We start from the raw sequence: 20,152 nt of genomic DNA on the forward strand, positions 1-20,152 counted from the left end.
CTATTCTACATATACGATATGTACACTTGCCTATTTATATGTGGTTTAGTTAAGATAACAATCGTTTTTCTACCCTATCTCATGCACACCAGTCACCTTAACCAATTAAGACAAAAATACAAGAATATGACATCCAAACACACCCCCGTGTCTCAAGTACCATGCCCCCGTGGAAAGTCAGCATATGTACGATCTGATAAGCATTTAATGAATCTGTATAGCTCACCACGGGGCTGTGCCCAATCACCACGAGGTCATGACCAAGAGCCTTGATAGCTTATAAGTAGTTGTGCATGCCTCATTACAATGGGTGTGCTTGGAGAGGATCTAGATGGATTTATCACTTAAAAACACTCAGTTTACACTTAAATTGAAGATCCATTGAAGAGTTTGAAGGCTTGGAGGCATCCATCATCATCATCATCATCCATCATCATTGAAGAAAGATTCATCACCATCTGTCAGATTGTTCTAGTTTAATCATGTGTTTGTCATCTTCATCTTCTTTGATGTCCATGCTCATCATGAGCTAAACCTCCATTTACAATCTAAATCTATGATGAAACTTAACTCTAATTGATGATTATATTTAAGATATGTGATTTAGTTCTTGTGAAGTAATGATTATTTTGCAATTATCATTTGATGAAATATGTTTTGTTATCATAGTCCATTAATTCAAGATTGATGATTAATATCTTTAAAACAAATCTTTATAATCATTCATGATTCACTCATGTTTTGGAGACTAGGAATGGTAAAAAGAAAATTTTGATATTTTATCCAAAATATATTTCCTTGTGTTGGACTTTGAAAAGATGAGATACATGCTATGATCAATTTCTCTAGTTGTGATAATTCTAAAACAAGATTGTTAAGTATAACTGATTAGGTTGCCATGCAGGTTAAAGATATCATATGTTAAAGGAATGTATAATTATAATCTTCTTAAATCAACCAAGGGGGATTGTGTGACTAAATTATAAATCCCTAAAAGTTGTTAGGATTGGTGTTTGAGAAATCAAAGTCAATCCTAATCTTTATACTTCATTAAAACTACTTGCTTACTTAAATTGACATTTTCATGGTAGACATGAAGTTATGCAATCTACTTTCTTTTATGTCATAGGGTAATTCGCTTAGGAATGAGAGGCTATTCTATCTTATAATATTAAAGCAAGTTAATCTCATATTCACAATATTGATAATCAAAGAAGTGTTAAGTGGAATCTTGATTTAGATGGTAACATTCATATATTGATTTTCTTGTCTAAAATTCGTCTACTTGTTCACCCACTTTACTTTACTTTAATTAAACAAAGATTTAGTTTAAAACAACCCAAAAGGGTTATTACTTCTGGTTAATTTACAACAAATATTTATTATTAGAAATACTCCATGTCCGTGGATCGACACTTGGTTCTTACCAATACTGTTCTGCATATACGATAGGTACAGTTGCCTATTTATGTATGGTTTATTCTTTGTAGAAATCATTTTTATAAATTTAAAACACGATCTCGTGTGAAAACAATCAACAGTTTATTATACACCCAATCGCATACACATCAATATTCATACAGCTTTTTAACAGCCATTAGCTCCAATGATAAGCCAAAAAATTTTAGCTGACAAGATGAAAAATGGAGAGAGGAAATGAAGCGAGAAATTAAGGTGCTAGAAGCAAACGATGCATGGACTCTTGAAGACTTGCCAAAAGGCAAACAAGCAATAGACTCCTCCAAGTGGGTCTATAAAATAAAATACAAGCCGGACGGTGAAGTCGAAAGGTATAAGTCGAGGCCCGTAGCAAAGGGGTTCATCCGATTGGAGGGATTGATTTCCATTATACTTTTTCTCCGGTCGCTAAATTTGTTATTGTCTGAATTTTATTGGCCATTGCGGTTAAAAGAGAATGGTTTGTTCATCAAATAGACGTGAGCAATGCCTTTTTGCATGGAGACGTAGATGAAGAGGTCTACATGCAAGTTCCTCAAGGCTTTGCGAAAGGAAGTAACAAGGTGTACAGACTAAGGAAATCTCTATACGGCCTGAAGCAAGCTTCTCAGAATTGGTATCACAAATATACCATGGCCTTGTCTACATTCCTTGTTTACATATAAAAGGGATGGTTCCTTTGTGGTAGCCCTTATATACGTCGTCGATGGAATCGTTGTTGGTAATGATGGTATGAAGATACAATCTACAAAGATTTATCTCAGCAAAATATTTTCTAGGCATCGAGGTTGCTCGAATTTCTGAAGGCTTGGTTCTTAGCGTAAGAAAATACACACTAGATACTTGAAGATAGTGGTATGCAAGGTTGTCGTCCAAGCTTGTTTCCAATGGAACAAAACCTGAAGTTAGACAAAGAAAGCAAAGAACCCGAGATAGATGCAAATCAATACCAAAGATTAATAGGTCGCTTACTTTACCTTCAGGCGACTCGCACATACCTTAATTATTTTGTCAATATCTTGAGTGAATTTGTTGCTGATCTTCGACAGAATCACATGGATGTGGCAATTAGAGTCCTTAGATATTTAAAAGGAACACATGGTCAAGGTATTCTTCTTCCAAAAGATGGTGGACTAAGGTGCTGCTTGTTTTTCTGAAAATGGTTTGCAGTCTCTTTTGTCTGCGCAACGCAGACCACGCGCAGACATTGCCATCAGCAGATTGTTTGTTTTCTTGAAGACGTTTTATTAAAAAACGTCTGTGCAAGCTCTTTTTGGTACAGACTTAGCCCATCCACTTCTGAGATCTTCTAAGGTCTGCAAAGGGTTAAAATATCACACCCTACCAACACCCACTATCCACCACCACCCACCCACCCACCACCACCGTCCACCCACCCACCATTCGCCACCACCACCGTCCGCCACCACCACCCATTGTATTCTGCCACCACAGTCCACCCCGAACACCCACCCACCATCCACCAGCCACCACCACCGCCCACCACCCATCGTCCGCCACGACCACTGTCCACCACCCACTACCACCGTCGGCCACCACCGTCTACCACCATAAATGTCCATCACCCATCATCGCATTCTACCACCACCGTCCACCAGCACCCACCACCCGCCACTACCACTATCACCATCCAGCATCACCACCACCGACTACCATAGTTTGTACACCCACTACTAACTTATTTTAACAATCTACAGATGTTAAAAAACAAACAGTCTTCTTCTTGTTGACTGCAGAGGTTTGACCCACCTCTTTTTCTGTAGATGTATGCAGATGTGGTCTGCAGACATTTTAACTCTGAAAAAACAAGTAACACCTAAATCTTACAGGAGACTCGAATTTAGATTGGTTGAGCTGTCCCTTCACTAGAAGATTGAGAATGGGTTATGTTTTGCTTTTTGGTGGTGGGCCGATCTCTTGGAAATCCAAAAAACGGTTGGTGGTCTCTTGATCCTCTGCCGAGGCTGATGACAAGGCCATGGCGAACACGGTTAGTGAGACTATTTGGGTTCGATGGCTCCTAAACGAGCTGGAAGTTAAACTCGTCAGCCCTACGCCCCTCTTTTGTGACAATAAGTCTGCCATTTTGATAGCCAACAACTCCGTTTTTCATGAACGAATAAAGCACATAGAAATTGATTGTTACTTTATTCGAGAACGAATTGAATCAAGAGATATTGAGTTTGTTCTTATTGCCACTCATGAAGGTTGCTGATGTATTTACCAAAGCCCTTGGGGCTCAAAAGCTTTATACATTACTTGGCAGCTTGGGTGATGGAAATCTACACACTCCTATTTGAGGGAGAGTATTGGAATTATTATCGCCTTGAATTATAGACACTATTATTTCCAGTGATTATAGTTTCCATATGTGTAGGCTTCCCCTGCTAGTTAATCTTAATCTTTTATTTGAAGTATCATAAATCCCAAAACTGTTATATCCAACCACCTATAAATCCCTCAAAGGAAAACCACCTGAAAGAACTCAGAAATTTAGTTTAATCACATCTTTAAATGATCGGGTTGTAGAGAAAATTATCAAAATACGCAAAGAGAAATAGGATTACGAAAATAGGAATAACCAAACAAAAAAAGCACTACTATGCAATACTCTAGGCTAACACATGAACCCATGAAAGATGGACACATAAGTGATAAGTGGTGCCTGAAGAGATTATTAATTATTTGTATATCTTTCATTGGTACGTTATGCGTATTTTTGTAAGCCTGGCCTATTATCATTACTATATAACAATTAAAATTGTTGGTGCTGCAAAGGCACTGATTGGGACACATTAAATTGTTTTTTTTTTAATTCTATGTTTTACTTTTGGTGTGGTATCTAACATAATCGATATCGACTGAATTTGCGTCAACTCATTGCTTCAACGGTTGGTTTTACCCACTGATCATTGCAACACCCGAGACTGACAATGTTCGGTTTCACCAACGTTCGGGTTTTACTGATCTAATAAACACTGTTTTAAATATTTTATATTTTTATATGTTAATCATTCTATATTTTAAACATTCTATATTTTTATATTTTGGGTTTTAACACTTAGGTTTTACCAACGCTGTTTATATGGTACCGTAATGAGCGTAACTGAAACCAAAGAAATTCGTGTCGACTACTGATGTGACACACGGGACCAACAATGCTCGGGTTTTACCGACTCACCGCTGCAAGCCTAGGTTTTACAAGGCTTTACCAATGCTCGGTTTTACCCCGATCAAATAAACGTTGTTCTAAATATTTTATTGTTTATATGTTAGCACTATTATCATTATATGTATATATAAAATATAACTTTAGTGCAACAAATATATGATTGGCCAAATGGCAGCCCTCCATTAGGCCACTTCACTTACTTAACTTCCGACATCGTAACAAACGTTAACTTTGTTTTTGTTTTAATTTCAGTGCCGTATCGAACGCGGCAGATACTGACCGAATTCGTGTAGACTCACTGCGGTTTGTTTTAGTTTCTTACTCTAGCAAACTAAGGAAAAAACGACCGAATGCCAATTTTTTTTTTGTATTTTTTTACTTAGTTCTGGTTACGTAACGAACTTGACGGAAACCGACCGAATTTGCGTAGACTCGCTTCCTTAACGCACCGGGATCAACAACGCTCGATTTTACCAACCCGCCCCGACGCAACAAGCAGGACAAAATATACTAGTTTTCTATAAAATACGTGTCCGCTTGCCTATTTTGATAATTATAATCCAATTATCCCATCCTTTCAGTCGCCAAAGGGTTTACTACGCATTTGTTTCACGAAATGAAATAGAATTGAAATTGGAATTTGCATAGGATTTGGAATCGAATTTGGAATATTAACATTCCAATAGGAATTGGAATTGAAAGGAATTGAAATCCAATTCTATTATTGATGTGTTCGTTTGACAAATGAATTGTGATCTATCACCACAAATGAATTGGAATTGTTTTTTAACGAGGATAATGGCGGAAACATTTTAGTTTTTTTAGATTTTTTTTATTTATATTTTGTGTTATGATTTTTTTTGAATTTTTTTAGGGGTTTTCTATTAAGATCGAAAACCCCTCAAAAAAATATTCAAAAATAAATAATAAAAAAATTCATAACTCAAAATATAAATAAAAAACAAAAAAAATAAAATGTTTTATTCGTTGTTCTCGTTAAAAAAAATTCCATTAAATTCATTTGAAATTCTCCACATTTTTGAATAATTTGAAATCCTTTTATTTAAAGGAATTTGAAGGAATTGAATTCCAATTCCAATTCCAATTCTTTGACAACCGAACACACCAAAATAGAATTAAGATTTCAATTCCAACGAAACAAACATGCCATGTCAATTGATTTTAATTCTAATTCCTTTGAATTTCCATGAATTTTGTGAAACGAACGCGTCATGTTTAACTAGTAATTACCAGGAATCTTTTTAGGGTTGTTTTCTTAGTGCTCTTTCCTAAGATGCTGTGCTCTTCAACGTTGTCTGTATTCATATTATTTATATATTGTTTAATTAGAGAGAGTATATTATGGTCATCCAATAAGCAACAAACCAATACGTCGCTAACCCGTCCATCTATATCTATATATATAACATGTTAATATGGTCTTATTCTTGCAAACTCTGTATAATAGTGTTAAGTGTCTTAAGATGATTATTTTTCCAATGGAGGAGCTTTACTTGTCAAGAACAACTTTCACATCATCTTGGCTATACTGCTCTCCGGGTTGGTCGCAAGGTTTTTATCCAAGAAAGAGAAGATATCATCACATGGCATGCTCGGAAGCCTTGGCCTTCCTCTTGTTGGTGAATCGTTTTCTTTTCTTTCGGCTACTAAGAGTATAAAAGGAACCTATGAGTTTGTTTGACTTCAGAGACAAATGTAATCTATTTCTCATACATGTACTTTGTTTTCATGTTCTTCTTCCTCTTCCTTAAAATAGTAAGTCAAAACTAGAAAGTGCTAATCTTGATCAAGAAACTAGAGGTGCAAAATCCGACGATTTAACGATTAAATCAAATGTTTATCTTGTTTGTTATAGCCGGCCAGTTTTCCAGAATCACACTGTCCGATAATTAGTTATCTTTTTAGCTATTACGTTACTTAGGGGGTGTTTGAGATTCCTTATTTTACCTCCTTAACTTTTCATTAAGTTAATAGGTTACAAAAGTGTAGCTTATGAAACTTTTTCTCTCACAATATAAGCAATCCCAAGCGCCTTATTACTTTTCAAAAAGTTAATAAGTTAAAGTTGCTGAAAATAAGCAATCCCAAACACCCCCTTAATACATATATAAAACAAGATGAATGATCATGTATTTTCTTTTTCAAATATCAAGTTAAATACTTGTTTAGCTGAATAATGAAACCATTAGGATGTACTTAATTACCAGTTTAATTAATTTGACGGATTTTAACTCGCAATGAGGGAACTGTACGTTTATAATACAGGTATGGGAAGTGGTTCAAAACAAATCTGTTTGGCAAAGTTCATGTATTCGTCCCAACTGTTGCGGGTGCAAAACAATTTTGCCAAATGATTTCAAATTGTTTAACAAAGGGTATGTGAAATCAATGGTCAACGCTGCCCCTTCTGTCTGGTGCTTTCTCCATGGATTCATTGGCCAAATTTGTTCAGAAATTTGATAAGTTGCTCTCCACAAAATTCAAAAGGTTAGCCGACGATGGCAAGTCCTTTGTGGTTCTTGATTTCAACATGAAGGTATACTGGAGTCAATTTTTCGAATTGATAATGATGTTTTACGATTCCTTTAATCAAGGTTTAACGATTCGATCAGATAACATTCGATTCAATGTGCGACATGATGATGAGCATCACAGAAGAATCTTTGCTGGACAAACTAGAAAAAGATTGTGCAGCTATGTCTAATGCAATGCTCTCTTTCCCTTACATTATTCCAGGCACTAGATACTACAAGGGCATTAAGGTAGTTAAACTCTTGCCATTCATGTCTGTCAAACTTTTGCTATATGTATGTACGGCGTGGTTCACTTCTTATATTAAAATTTATACAAATAATAACGATACCCTTTTACTAATATGAGAAAATAAGTGGTACAAATACCATAATACGAAATAAAAATAAACAATGAAATAACATAACAAATATGTTAAATGATTCTAACAAAACTCTTCAAATGATAAAGTTTTCATCTTGTTCTTTAGAAACATTTTCTTGTAATCTCCTTAATTGATAAGAACCTCAAAAAGATAGAGTGTCCAACTTTTGCCACTATATATTCTAGTAATCTCTTTGGCTGGAAGAAGGAATAAACTAAAGTTGACGATTGAGGCTGAGCCACGTGTTCAACACGCTTCTCCTAAAACAGGTTTCACGCATCTACATAAAGCAGGGTGTCAGTCTTCTAGTGTACAACAACCAAAGCAGTTGGTATTGTTGGAGATGTCCACGCACCCGGGTTACATCTGATAAATTGTAGTGTTAGAACTTGTGAAAAACAAAAAAACTAAAAATATAGAGAAATCGAATAAAGAAACTAGCTTATATCTATAAGTTTCCAACATATGGTTCTTCAAGGATTTCTTTTTCACCAAGAGCTCTTCAAGTATGCAAGTATTTCTTTTTCCATTGTATTTTCAAACTTGTATTTATATTTTTTTCTCTAGCCTCTAATGAGGCACATGGCCTTCCATGTATACATCAGGCATGGATTGTGAAAAATATCTCTTAATTAGAAGTTTAATTAGAGACATAAACTCTAACAAAAACTTATCAAGTTATTCATAAAGAACTTTGCTGAAGAGTTTATCACTGAAGAGCTTAATACTAATATAAATTCTAATAAAGTAAACAAGTGACAAAAAGAACTCTACCTAAGAGTTTGTCACTATAATTTCCATTCACGTTATCCAATTCTCCAACAATCCCCCATATGAATGAAGATCGATCAAAATACACCATATTTTCAATGCAACCTCGACAATTGAGTATTGCAGGATAGGTTGGTATATTAGCTTTGAACTTTTCTTTGTGAAGCATACTTAGTCTCCTAGCAATTTGAAGACGCGATATCTTTGAACAAACCCCATTTGCGTAGACAACAATACACTTCACACAATACTTAATGGTTATGATAATCAGAATACAAGAAAGAAGAGATGGATTGAACAGTTTTTATTATTGAGATTTCAACTACAATGACAAAAAGGAATTAGAAGAAGTTAAATACTAAGGCTTAATTTGCTTTTACAAGGAAATAGTGCAAAAGATGGTAAACAGCCCATGAATCAAGCTTCCAACGGTCAAATAAAGGTTTATCAAAATCTTCTAATTTGGGAAATAGATGATCCCCTCTAATATAATATATTTTGGTATTATTTTTCTAACACTCCCCCTCAAGTTGAGTAGTGGGGTCTCCAATGCTCAACTTGCTAAGGCACCTGCTGAATATTCTTCCATTGACGGCTTTGGATAATATGTCTGCCAGTTGGTCTTCTAATCGGACGAATGGTAGTTCTATAATCCTTGCTTCAAGCTTTTCTTTGATGATGTTCCTGTCAACCTCCACATGTTTTGTACGATCGTGTAGAACTGGATTTTCTGAAATCTATATTGCGGCTTTGTTGTCACACATGATTCTACTGGCTTCAGTTTGGAGAAAACCAATTTCTGTCATAAGTTTACGTATCCATAGAACTTCTGCCACGCCGCGTGCAATTCCTCTACATTCCGCTTCGGCACTAGATAATGCTACTACTTTCTGTTTTTTGCTTCTCCATGTAACTAGATTTCCACCAACTAGTGAGAAATACCCTGCTGTTGATCTTCCATCATCTTTGTCTCCTGCCCAGTCTGCATCGGTGTATATCTCGATTTTTTGGTGTTTGTTTGGTTGAAAGAGAAACCCATAACCTGTTGTTCCTTTGAGATATCTAATAATTCTCAATACTGCTTCCATGTGAGTGATTTGGGGTTGGTGCATAAATTTACTGACTACCCCTACTGCATATACAATGTCTGGACGAGTGTGTGAGAGATATATCAATTTTCCTACCAAGCGTTGGTATCTTTCTTTGTCTGCCAATTCTCTTCTTTCTTCCATATGGAGGTTATGATTTACTATCATTGGTGTGTCTGCCAGTTTGCAATCAATCATTCCTGTCTCGGTCAAGAGATCTAGTATATATTTTTTCTGACATATAAAGATCCCCCTTTTAGACCTTAGTACTTCAATTCCAAGAAAGAACTTTAGTCTTCCTAGGTCCTTCATTTCAAATTCTTTGAACAGATTTGCCTTTAATTTCTTCATTTCTTCTTCATCGTTCCCTGTAATAATCATGTCATCAACATATATGATTAAACAAGTTACAAGGTTACCTCTGTTTTTAAGGAAGAGTGTATGATCGGAATTGCTTTGACGAAAGCCATATCCTATCATTAAGTGAATCTGCCGAACCAAGCTCTAGGAGATTGTTTAAGCCCATAGATAGTTCTTTTCAAACAACATACTTCATTTGCTTTGAAATTTTCTGTGAACCCAAGTGGAGCTTCCATGTAGACTTCTTCTTTTAATTCCCCATGAAGGAAGGCATTCTTAACATCAAATTGATGAAGAGGCCATTCTTCATTGGCAGTGATTGAAAATAGAACACTAATTGTGTTAATTTTGGCTACCGGAGAGAATGTTTCTTGGTAGTCAATACCATATGTTTGGGTATAGCCTTTAGCTACCAACCGTGCTTTGTATCTTTCAATAGTCCCGTCTGGTTTGCGTCTAATTGTGAAGACCCATCGACATCCTACCGGTTTCTTCCCTGGTCGACGGTTACATTTTTCCCATGTGTCATTTTTTATCAGTGCCTTCATCTCTGTTTCCATAGCGTCCTTCCAGTTCTTGGATTTTAAGGCTTGTTCTACAGAGTTTGGAATTTGTTCAGCGTATAAGGAAGCATTAAAAGCTTTAGCTTCTTCGGATAGGTCTGCTTCGGCTATGTTTGCTATTGGGTATCTGGAGAATTTGAATTGTTTATCTGGGGAGTATCTTTTTGCTGGTATTCCTCTGTTGACTCTTGGTGGGAGGACATATTTCTCGGCTGTTTCTTGTCTTATTTCTTCTTGTATAGGTTCTTGTTCTTCCTGCGCTTGTTCTTCTTGCACTGTTTCCTGCATTATTTCCTGCACTATTTGTTCTTTTTCTAGTTCATGATTGTTAGAATCAATATTTTCAAGAGTTATATTTTCAGGTATTTGAGAATTACTTTTTCCAGATGTATGGTTAGGGGCATTTGGGTCTGTAACACTAATTGAAGGCCCACTAGGTTGGTGTGAGCTCGGTGATTTATCTTGGTTACAATGATTAATTTCTTCAGATGATGAGACCCATTTTGGAACCCATTTTAACCAACTCAAGGTGTCATGTTTTTCCTCCCCCTGACTACTGTGTTGGAAGGCATAAAAGTACTCTGTTTCAAGAAAGTCACAGTTCATGGTAGTGTATATGTGACGCTTTGTTGGGCAATAACATCAATACCCCTTTTGGTTGACCCCATAGCCTACAAAAACACATTTTTCAGCACTTGGGTCAAGTTTTCTTCGATTGATTTTGGGTATGTGGACAAAAACCAAACACCCAAATATTCGTGGTTGAAGTGTTAGGGGTGGAGGTAATTTGGTGAATTCTAAAAGGGCTTGAAGAGGGGTTTTTAGGTCAAGGGCCTTTGTTGGTAGTCTGTTGATAAGATATGTAGCGGGTAGCAAGAGCTTAGGGCTAGAAAGATTTTGGAACTTGGGATTCGATCAGAAGCGCTCGGGTTATTTCTAGTAAAATACGATTTTTCCGTTCAACGGTGCCATTTTGCTCTGGAGTGTGGGAACACGATGTTTGGTGAATAATTCATTTTGTTTGGCAAAATTGTTTCATATAATCGTTAACGAATTCCCCCCCCCCCCCATTATCGGACCAAAGAACTTGGATATTAGTTTTGAATTGTGTTTGTATCATGGTATAAAACATAGTAAACTTATCAAAAACTTCAGATTTACTTTTTAAAAAATAGATCCATGTCATACGGATGCAATCGTCAACAAATGAAACAAAAAATCGAAAGGGTTGCCCCCCAATAATATTTGTTGGTCCCCAAACGTCTGAATGAATAAGGAAAAAGGTAAGTCAGCTTGTGTGTTGTTTGGTTTTAAAGGTATGTCTATGGTTTTTCGCCATGATACAGGTTTCGCAACTTAATGTTTCATTACTAGGAAATAATTTTGGAAATAAAATATGCAAATAACCGATAGATGGATGTCATAGTCTCCTATGCCATAACCACGCTTCTCTATTTATTGTTTCATGGGCTAACATCGCAGTACCATGGTGAGTCACTTCATCCACATAATACAACCCATGGCGTTCAGTGCCACACCCAATAATCGATCCCGTCCTAATATCTTGTAAAATAAAGAAGGTTGGATGCATTAAAACTGTGCAGTTTAATTCCTTTGTTACATGACTAATGGATAATAATTTATGTGACAATGAAGGAACGTAAAGACAGTTTGAAAGTTTTAATGTGGGTGATATTTCAATAGTTCCCCCTCCCATAACAGGAACTATTCCCCCATTGGCGGTTTTTATGTGATCAATTTTAGTTTTAGAATTTGAAACAATGTCGGATAATTCAAACGTCATGGTGTCGATAGCACCACAATCAAAAATCCATGATTTATCTTTTAATTTTTTACGTGCATTAACCATATTAACCTTTCCCATAGATAAGTTATTTTTGTATAAAACATGATCTTGAGAGCTCTCCGAGGCAAATAAATCCAAATTTTGGCCCGTGTCGCAAACAACTGATTCTTTCAGGTTATTATTAAAGTTAACGGATTCTATAAGGGTTTTATTAAGAAAAACATAATCTTTAATGGCTGTTTTATACATATCAGATTCTATAGGGCATATCTTGGAATTAATATGTTCTTTAAGGGGTTCATTTAGAATATCTAGAACTTGAGGGTTAATAAAATTAAGATCACAAATGCAAGGGTTTGAGACTATCATCTCAAAACTGTTACCTCCATTAGTGCCGCTCAACACAACATCCTGCAGTGGTGAATCGATTGATTTCTTCTTCTCTGGCATATGCTAATCCACCACAGCTGCTCTTTCTTTCAGCCATGGTTATTTGGATTGGAAGGCTTTCGAGGTTACCGGACAGGTTACCGCCTGAATCAGACATGGCCGCTTGTCCACGGTTTGGTTTGTTGGTTTATTTGTGCAGCGATGTATATGGCGAGCAGTAAGATCCTATGATCGTTGGCACTGCTTTGATACCAAAATGGTTATGATAATCAGAATACAAGAAAGAAGAGATGGATTGAACAGTTTTTATTATTGAGATTTCAACTACAATTATAAAAAGGAATTAGAAGAAGTTAAATACTAAGGCTTAAATCGTCTTTACAAGGAAATAGTGCAAAAGATGGTAAACAGCCCATGAATCAAGCTTCCAACGGTCAAATAAAGGTTTGTCAAAATCTTCTAATTTGGGAAATAGATGATCCTCTCTAATGTCATATATTTTGGTATTATTTTTCTAACAATACTCTCCTTAGTCGGCGATCCTCTCACTTGCGTGTCCAATAATGGTCGTGGAACACTTTCCTGATTCTACGAGAGCTTTAGGAATTGTTTCGTCAATTCCGTTCGAAATGACACCACTTCTCTCTAACATAGGTGATTCCCACTAAATCGTGACGAGCGACGTGGTTACCATGATTTACCCAAATCATTTACCACGTGTTATGGTTAGCCTCACAATTTTTCACTGAATGTACGTCATAGGAATGGACTAGAACGTACTTAAACACCTTCAATAGTTTGTCACTATATGAAGATTAATAATTTTAATAAATTTTCAGTCACATTATCCAAATTTTCAACAATATATATAAATATTTAACCAAATGAGAAATACTGATGCAGGCACGTCAAAGACTGATGACATTTTTGGACGAAATGATTACTAGTAGATGGAGTAGCAAAGAGCCTCACGACGACTTCTTGCAGTCCATGTTAGACAGAGATTCATTTTCAGATTATGAGAAGCTTACTGATTCAGAGATTAGGGATAACTTGCTTATAATGATAATAGCCGGTCAGGGAACCACTGCAGCTGGACTGATGTGGAGTGTTAAGTTCTTAGACGAGAACAAAGAAGTCCAAAACATGTTGAGAGTAAGTAAAATACCGAACTTGTGTCATCAAGAATATCATTTGAAATTAAAAATGATAACATAAAATTGAACCTACAGGAAGAACAATTGTCCATACTCAGAAATAAACCAAGAGGGGCTTTACTTGTCTTGAGGATCTTAACAAGATGTCTTACGGCTTAAAGGTTCGTTTTTATTTCTAGTAAATGCGTGCCAAAATGGATACGTTATTGATGTATGTCTAGACTTTTGCGGGCATTTTTAGGTTGTGAACGAGACATTACGAATGGCAAATGTGGTGCTCTGGTTCCCCCATGTTGCGCTTGCTGACTGTAATATTCAGGGTAGGTACTCAAGTCCCGGATCGATAATCAAACACATATTAAACGAACAACACTCGTTTATATTAATCAGAAAATATAACTCAAAAAAACTTATAACAAACTCTCAACCCTAACTCAGTTTAACTCTTGATGAACCCTAACTCGGTTGCATCTAGATTAACCCTAACGCGGTTACATCTCATGTGTGTCTCTAGATACCCTAACTCGGTTGTATCTCACACGTTCTATAATGTCTAACATATCTTGGTTTATATAGACTAACCTAACTTGCTAGACGAGACATTACCAAATATAATAAAACCCTAATTGCAACCTTATGAGCCCATTACATCATTAATGAATCTCACGAGCCCAAGATGTCCAACCCGGTCACCTACACGTCACGGAGCCTACTAAGTTGGAAATTACGTCCAACAAGTACTTATCTCAATTCTTAATTGGGAATGAGGAAACTCTCAACATGTGTAGAATGCTTGCTTAATATTTTGTCTGTTATTGCAGATATTTAGATAAAGAAAGGTTGGCATGTTAATGTTGATGCGGCTTACATACACTAAGGGGGTGTTTGGTACAGAGAAAAAGAATGGGAAGAAATGGAAATAGAAATGGGAGAGAAATGGAATTGGAGAGAAATAGAAATGGGTGGAGAATTGACAATCATTTCCTTTGTTTGGTACAATAGAGAAATGGGTGGAGAAACGGGAGCAGAGACGTGATTAGGGTTCCGCCTCGGCATCATCATGGTGGAGAAATGGTGGCTCAGAGACGCGTCGCAACACCGCGAACGGAGTAGAGCGTCATCATCATCGCCGCGCAACATCAACACCGCGATTTAGGGTTCCGCCTCGCAACACCGCCATCGCCGCCGTGCCGGACGTGGCTGCGGCGTCGGCCGCCGTGCCGGACGTCGGCATCATCATCACCATCGCCGGTCGGAGCATCATCATCATCATACGCGAACGGAGTAGAGCAGAGACGCGATTTAGAAGCAGAGAGAATTCCATTTCTCTTCCAAACGGAGAGAATTGGATTTCTCTACTTTTTGCCTACACCCAATTCTCAGAGAAAACCAATTCTCCGCCCAATTCTCCGCCTAATTCTCCCAAACAAGAGAAACCTAATTCTCCACCCTCAAATCTCTCTACCAAACACCCCCTAAATTCACATTTATATAACATACTATATTTAGATGAAGCTCAAGATAATCAAAGTCTTAACTTTGTGTCTCCAGGAAGCACAGAAGGCATGCAGTTACATACCTTTTGGAGCAGGGCCTAGGACTTTCTTGGAATCAATAAGGCAAAGATGACGATGCTCGTATTCTTGCACAGGCTAACAAGTGGATACAAGTGAGTTTCAAGTTTAATTTTCTTAATGTTTCGTTTTCTGTTCTTCTTTCGCATAACAGTTTTTGCTTATTCCATGCAGCTGGACAGTCGACGACCAGGATCTTACCATAGATACGAAATCTGTCATCCATAGACTGAAGAGCGGAGTGCCAATGTCTTTGACACCCATAAAAGATGAAATTTGATAGTCAATAGTCATTGTCCTTTTAGCATTTTCCCACTCGGTTATAAAAAAAATAAAATGTGTGGGGTTTGATTTCAATTCCATTCAATATGATGTGGTACGTGTTGGGTTCGTAGGCCTTTTTGTTTAGGCCCGGTTTATTATTTGAAGTCCAAATGGCAGACGGGTGTAGGGTGGCCGGGCTTCACGTTTAGATTTCTTGTTTAATAAGATACAAACCCTAAACTAGTCTCTATATATATGACTTTATGTACTTGTAATCCCTTGTCACTTAATAAAGAAATACCTAGTTACAACCCGTGGACGTAGGTCAGTTTAGACCAAACCACGTTAAATCCTCGTGTTCGTTTATTGCTTTCGCGTGTGTGTGCAGTTCGTATGTGCGTTTAATCCTAACAAGTGGTATCAAGAGCTTAGGTTCGGATCACACGAAGAACACGTTGAACAGTTTCTTACGCCGTTGTGTCACCGCTGGCAGTTGCTAGGGTTCCACCGCCGCCGAAAGAAATTTCTCGCTGCCATAGTAGATTGTTGTTGCTGCCACTTACCATCGCCGCCAGAAGCCGCCGATTACGGTTTTGCTGTCGCACCACCGCTAGTCCGCCGAAAGTAAGAAAAATCGATCGCCGACTGAGGCTTTGCTCCCTAGACGTCGACGATTGATGTGTTCAGGTCCTGTGATTTATTCGAAAGCTTTATTGACCACCGTAAGCCAACGCTTGTTGTTTTGAGTTGCGAAGAATAGGGTTAATTCTTTTGTTTAGAGTTTCCGTTGTTCACGTTGAAGAAGAAAAGTAGTTTTGACCAAATTTGTTTTTGGTTTGACAAAGGTAGTAGGTGGCCCATACTTTGGCAGAATAGTCTCCTTTTTCTTGTTTTTTTTTACTTGGGCAGTAAAACAAAAAGCAAAGGAATTAAGTTGAATTATTTTTTTGGGTTGAGATCCTATTTTTGCAAAGTACGAGCCAATAACGATTATATCAAGATCCTATTTTGTTGAAGAATCGTTATTTATCAGAAGAAACATTAAAGAAACCAAGAACCAGTGCCAACCACGTTTGTCAGGTTTATCGTTTCAGTTTAAAGTTTTAGTTTTCTGATTTGCGGTTCGTTATTAAGCTGCGGTTTGAATAGGTTATTTTTAACAGAGTTTAGTAGAACAGTTGTTAAGTTCAGGCCCGTGCCATTGCTGTGTCTGTCTCTGTTTTTATCTAGATTTTCGTTTTAGTCATTATTATGGTAGAAGACGGAAAGGTTTCGATACAGAAGTTTGATGGACAGAAGTTTGGTTGGTGCAAGATGCAGATTGAGGCGCTACTTTGTCAGAAGGACTTGGATGTAGTGCTTGAGGATGAAAAACCAAAAAAGTTGTCTGAAGCAGATTGGAAGAAGTTAGATAAAAAGGCTAGGGCTTGTATTACATTGTCGTTGTCAGAAGATGTGGCGTTTAACATCATGAAAGAAACCACAGCCTGTGGTATGATGGAGGCACTATCTAACATGTATGAGAAGCCTTCGGCAGCGAATAAGGTCTATCTTATCCGAGAGTTAGTGACAACAAGAATGAAAGAGGGTGGTTCAGTTATAACGCATGTTAATACTCTTAATTCGATCCTGTCCCGCTTAGTGTCAGTTGACATTAAGTTAAATGATGAAGTTCAAGGCCTTTTATTATTATCTTCTTTACCCGACAGTTGGTCACAAACAGTGACTACGGTTTGTAGTTCGGCTGCAAAAATTAACTTTGATGGGATTCGGGATCTGATTCTGGGAGAAGATTCAAGATGCAGAAGTTCAGGTGAATCATCAGGCAATATGTTAGTCACAGAAGGTAGAGGTAGGGGAAAACAGCGAGGCAGTGGGAGTAGGAAGAGGAGTCAGTCTAAGACTCGTAAAGATATTGAATGCTGGGGTTGTAAAGAGAAGGGACACTTCAAGAATCAGTGTCCGAATGGTAAGAAAGAGGTGAACGTTACAGAAGACGACACAGATGACGGGGTCAGTAGTGATGAGGCTTTGGTTTGCAGTGTTGAGAGTAATGTTGATGCTTGGGTGATGGATTCTGGTGCTTCGTTTCATGCCACTCACTGTAGTGAAACGATGAAGAATCTTAAATTTGGGGATTTTGGAAAGGTTCGACTAGCGAATGATGATATTTTAGAGGTTACGGTTATGGGAGACGTTGATTTGATAACTTCAGCCGGTACTTCTTGGACTTTGAAAGACGTGAGGGTTATTCCAAGTTTGAAGAAACGTTTGATTTCAGTTGGGCAGTGGAAAGTAGTCAAAGGGAATCTCATGGTTGCTCGTGGCACGAAAATGGGTTCATTGTATTTGGTTGGCATGTCACCGAAAGGAGTGGATCCAGTTTTGGTGAAAGACAAAATCCGATTCACAGAATCTCGTGGGCAGAAGAAGGTTCGTTTTGCAAGTAACAAACCCAGAGCCAAAGTGAAGATTCAGGATGAACGAGCTAGGAAGGTTAAATCAGTTGGGGGACATCGTGACAGTGGGAGCACAGGTCGTGTTTCAGTTACAGTTCCAGGTCGACAGTGGATTAAGAAAACCAGTATTCCAGCTGTCGAAGTCTCTCCAGTGAATTACTTGTTGAATATGGAGAGTGTTTGTTCTCAGGTTACCTCAGGATCCGGTAGTTCATTACAGTGGGAGCCGGTAGGGACAGAGAACGGGTCAGGGGCAGTTTTAGCCATGTTGGAGCTCCGGGGAGCTTCAACGGGCCTTCAGGTTCATTGATGAGAAGGCGGTAGCAACTAGAAGAAGTTTAATGTTCATATTACAGAAGTACAATCAGGAGTGCAGACAAGAGTATTCAAGGCCTCCGAGTGGGGGATTGTTTGGTTCGTAGGCCTTTTTGTTTAGGCCCGATTTATTATTTGAAGTCCAAATGGCAGACGGGTGTAGGGTGGCCAGACCGAAGCCCGGCCCGGTTTAGATTTCTAGTTTAATAAGATGCAAATCCTAGACTAGTCTCTATATATATGACGTTATGTACTTGTAATCCCTTGTCACTCAATAAAGAAATACCTAGTTGCCACCCGTGGACGTAAGTCAGTTTAGACCAAACCACGTCAAATCCTCGTGTTCGTTTATTGCTTTCGCGTGTGTGCGTTTAATCCTAACAGTACGATGCATGTAATTTTTCAAAAATTATATATATATATATATAATATGTTAATTTTATACTTTTTATGTATTAATTACAAGTTTGGAAACCAAATATAAACTTTTGAAAATGGGGGGGGGGGGGGGTTAAATGTTAATACACCCAAAATTAGTTAAACCCTGACCCAACCACCACGTTCATTATACACTTCCCCTTCTCCTCCATTCATCAAGCGACGCACAGCCGTAAGTAACCCTAGCAAGAAAATGGCTCGGTTTTTGTCCGATTTGGGTTCTAATCGAGGTAAGAACGGCAGAACGCATTCCACTTGATCGATTTGATCCAGTTTTGACCCATTCTCATCCAATTGACCTAATTTTCTGGAACGCCATTTGCATAACCAGAATCGCGATCCAAGGCGTTCCTAGACCTTTTTTGTACCGCATTTTGGTACGGCCAATCCGGAACATAAATCATGGCCAGTTGAGCAATCCATGTGACTATGGTGATGACACACAGATAGTTAACATCAGTTATGTATTCTTATGCAATTTTAATACATTCAATGACAACAACAAGATTACCTATGATTGTTAACTTGAAACAGTATACTTCAAACCATATATACCAGATAAAAGAAAAGAAGAGAAAAAAATCGTCGATGTTGTTTCTGAAGACCAAATCTAATTCGGAAGACCACTTTTGGATATGACCAAATCCAGCTAGGAATTTTGCCACTTGGACCCCACTAAGGGGGTTGCCTCAAACCCTTGTTTGGTTTAGTTGTGTAATTTACCCCTAAACCTTAGGGGTTCCACGATATCAAAGTTATAATAGTCCTGATTGAGAGCGTTCCCTCCGCTCCTCTTAACTCACCCCAAGTCAATATGATGTCAAATCCTTATAAACTATTACGTAACTGGCTTTTTTACAAGCTTATTCTGGAAGGTATAACTTCACTTATCGGGTTTTAAAATTGGTTCAACTAGTGAATTAATAAGAAGTCAACTCGACAGCCGATCCGATTATGAAAACATTAAAGTTAATTATTCAAACACCATATTTTTGTGGGTGGAACAGTCTAAAATGTAGTTCCTAAAAAATTTATCAATTAAAATTTTTCTAATGTATCTATACTTGTAAAGAAAATAAAAGGCTTTCTCCAATAATCACTTAAGTCTCGTGTTAAATAAATTACAAAAAGTTATTAAAATTTCTCCCAAACTTTTTTATTCATATTTGTATTATTAAAAGAAGACAAATGCAATGTTGTTAAATTAAGGAATCATGTGTGATGGTGGTTATGACTTGTGAGAGTGTTTTGGAATATTTAACACTTTGAAAGATGCTCTCTTTTTTCATATGATCTTTGGCTATATCATTTCATGAATCCCCAAGAGAAATGGAGCCAAAATAACATTTTGGATAGGTTTGTATATTGTCTATTTGGCCCCATGTTATGGGTAAGTGA

General features: G+C 37.5%; 1 pseudogene; it reads left to right on the plus strand.

The window, feature by feature from the left end:
• The first annotated feature begins 1,656 nt into the window (after positions 1-1,656).
• Positions 1,657-15,558, plus strand: LOC143569174 (abscisic acid 8'-hydroxylase 3-like; annotated as a pseudogene).
• The last annotated feature ends 4,594 nt before the right edge of the window (positions 15,559-20,152 follow it).

This window comes from Bidens hawaiensis, unplaced genomic scaffold (assembly GCF_021521415.1).
Source record: "Bidens hawaiensis isolate Kalapana, Puna unplaced genomic scaffold, B.hawaiensis_p1.1 tig00024419_1, whole genome shotgun sequence".
NCBI classification, from domain to species: Eukaryota; Viridiplantae; Streptophyta; class Magnoliopsida; order Asterales; family Asteraceae; genus Bidens; species Bidens hawaiensis.